The following is a 3,032-nucleotide window of genomic DNA, read 5'->3' as shown; positions in this document are numbered from 1 at the left end:
ATACATCTAACCCCATATAACCGGTCACGTGTTTCCTCCGATGTTTTATATACCATTTGGTATTTGCTGTGGGTCACGTGCATGGGAACTCATAACAACGGAGATACTCACATTCTTTTTATGTCAATTATGAAATATGATCTGTGTCCGGATCATTCCTAGATATCAGACATATCCCCTTTTTCTTCCGCGTGTCTCCTATAATACATTATTATTAAATATTAATTACACTCAGAAAAGAAAGTGTTTGATTCCAAGATATTAAAATTTTATTTCTGTCTCCGTTTCTTAAATAGCTAAAAATATTTTAATTTGAAAATTAAAATAGTGTTTCCCAAACAGTGTTTCAGAAAACATTTAAAACTAAAATTTTTAACAATTTTAAACTTTTTAATATTTTAAAATTGGGAACAGAAATAAAACATTTTAATATAATAAATTAAATGCTCTTTTATACATAAGTGTAATTATTTAATTATTTATTTAGAGAAGAGCTATTGATAAATAGCGATTTGTCGCGGTAAGCGGCGATATTTTTCATTATTATTATTATTATTACGTTTTTTTTTTCTTTGTACCCTTGCAATTGCGTCATTGTTGAATGACTTTTGATAAGTCTGACGTCACGGGATAGACAGTTCGAAAACCGTTCAAAGACCGTTAGATTGAGAATCATCGTACCGGAAACGTTTAACTTTATGCGGTTCTCCCCAATTAATCCCCGGAAAATCGACTCTATCCCCTCGAGGTGTGAAATTCCGTTAGCCACATGGCACGCGTGTGTACTTTACGTAAACTATTCGAGATACCAACATCCCGTGCTAATTTATCTTTACGGCCTTTCCCCCCTGCCCCCCGCAAAAAAAATGTTTAGAAAGATTCTAGTGGCTACAAATTAATAATCATATAAATATGTCCAGGATATAATTTTTTAAATAAAATTATACTTTACACGTTATATTGAACACTTTTTTCGTTGTTTAAACATGAGTCACTCTCGACGGGATCATCACGGATTCAAAAAAATCGCAGGGAACAACAGACGCTAGCGATCGACACCGTTCCCGTAAGGGTGGATTTAGTGATTAGCAATTAACTTTGACCCTCCTGCTGGCCGCTGATGTCCGAGCGAGTGCCTCTTCTTTTCGACCATTTTTCTACCCTCGGCTCACCGGCCGCCGATTTCCGTTCGTCGGAAACGTCATGTGGCACATTAATTGGATCCGTGTAGAATAAAAGGAGGCTCCTACATAGCAAACTTAGAAACGAACCGTTCTCCATTGACATATAAATAATGGCAACATGACAGTGATTGACGTCGATAAAAGGTATTTCAAAAGTCAAATTGAGTACATATATTTGTATTTTAACTTATCTTCTGTAATTAAAATACAAAAATATGTATAGATGTTTGTATATTGGATAATAAACCAATATAAATTGATTTACAGAACATTTTTATGTAAGAATGATACAATAATTACTATAAAATTATACAATATAAATCATTCACTTCGATAATATTATCAACTCCATCGAATCTACTTTCTCTCAATGAATAATCATCAAAACGTTCGTCAGCAGATGCAATAAAATTATACGCTACCGTTTTGATACTATCTCCAACTGTGTAAACCTAGGTATTAAATAATGTATTTTACAAATATTTCAGAAAAATGTAAATTTTTTTATACCTTCTTACATTTTTGAACTTTAGTTTTTAATTATTTTAATTTTTTTATTCTAATATAAAATAGGGATCTACATGTTTTTGGTTTTGAATTAAATTTAATGTTAAAGATAACTATTTCTTATTAACAAACGCTGGAAAACATCGTATGCGTATTAAGATTACACAAAATTATTTGTGTAATCAATTCTAAACAGAAATTTCTTTTGTCAAATCGTTATCATTAAGTCTTCAACGGTACAGTATACCGAACGATTAATAAGAAACCTTGAAAAGATGTTAATGGAGAGATGTAATGTATCGAGGAAAAAGAGACAGAGAAAGTCTGGTACCCCTTCACCTTCTCTGACGATGGCAACGTGGTGACAAATTAAAATGGAAGCAGGTGATGCCGACTCGTTTATCTTGTACGTTGGTAGGTTTTTAAATACGAGATCTCAACGCGTGAGCACGAGTAAAGACGATTTTTTGTTCTCATTTGATGGCAATTTTACAACATTATAATAAATGTGATGCATACGTAACGAGAAGTATATCATATTATTACAAAAGCTTTATCTTGTCTCTTATCTCTTATCTGTAGTTTTTGGCGTATTTTTAATAACTTATTTACTTGACATTTTTGATATTCAAATAAATATTTGAGCAAATAAATAATCAAAATATATAGAAGATCGCCAATTCTAGAGCGACATTCCTTCATTTCTCAGAGACTAAATATCGCACTATATAATATTAATAAAAAGTAGTATTCCAGTATTAGTGGAATTTTTCTCTAAAATAAAATAAGTGATTAAATGGCAATAGTATCACCGCACGAGTTACTAAACAAATAAAAATAACCTAATATAATTATATTTTCAAGTAAAAAATAATATTTTAATAAAATCTTTAAAAGTTACTAAAGATCTGCCATGAAAATTATATCTAAAATACTATTAATTAATTAGCAATTTATTATATTTTAAAGTTTTATTATTTTAATATCTTTTTAAACAGTCATTTGCGATTTTGTTCAGCGATTGCAGTGACCTTTTTTTTTGATAAAAATACATATAATATCAATGCTAGGAATAATCAATTTTTCTTTTTACATCAAAGGTCGGGGATACCGGGGATATTATTATTGCGTCAGTGCAGGTACGCATTAAGCGACGCATACGTCTGGGAACCGAAGCAATCATCGACAGCATTGCCACAATAACAGCCGTCCAGATCGCCCGAAGATTCACCCGTGTTCGTGTTAGCAGAGGGTGAATCACCCCAGGGATTTGGGTGGTGTTTAGCACGCTCCAGCGAATTGAAGCGTCGTCGTGGTTCGAACGAGAGGTCCGAACGGCAA

At 32.3% G+C, this 3,032-nt stretch overlaps 1 long non-coding RNA gene across 1 annotated transcript in view; it reads left to right on the top strand.

The window, feature by feature from the left end:
* LOC105839813 overlaps nucleotides 1-1,677 on the top strand; it is a 146,524-nt gene extending 144,847 nt beyond the window's left edge. Inside the window, exon 5 of the long non-coding RNA XR_004963559.1 lies at nucleotides 992-1,677. This is a non-coding gene — a long non-coding RNA (uncharacterized LOC105839813). The remainder of the gene's footprint in view (nucleotides 1-991) is intronic.
* The last annotated feature ends 1,355 nt before the right edge of the window (nucleotides 1,678-3,032 follow it).

This window comes from Monomorium pharaonis, chromosome 6, assembly GCF_013373865.1.
Source record: "Monomorium pharaonis isolate MP-MQ-018 chromosome 6, ASM1337386v2, whole genome shotgun sequence".
Taxonomy (NCBI): domain Eukaryota; kingdom Metazoa; phylum Arthropoda; class Insecta; order Hymenoptera; family Formicidae; genus Monomorium; species Monomorium pharaonis.
Note: the sequence above shows the minus strand (reverse complement) of the source record. Positions and strands in the feature narration are given on the sequence as shown.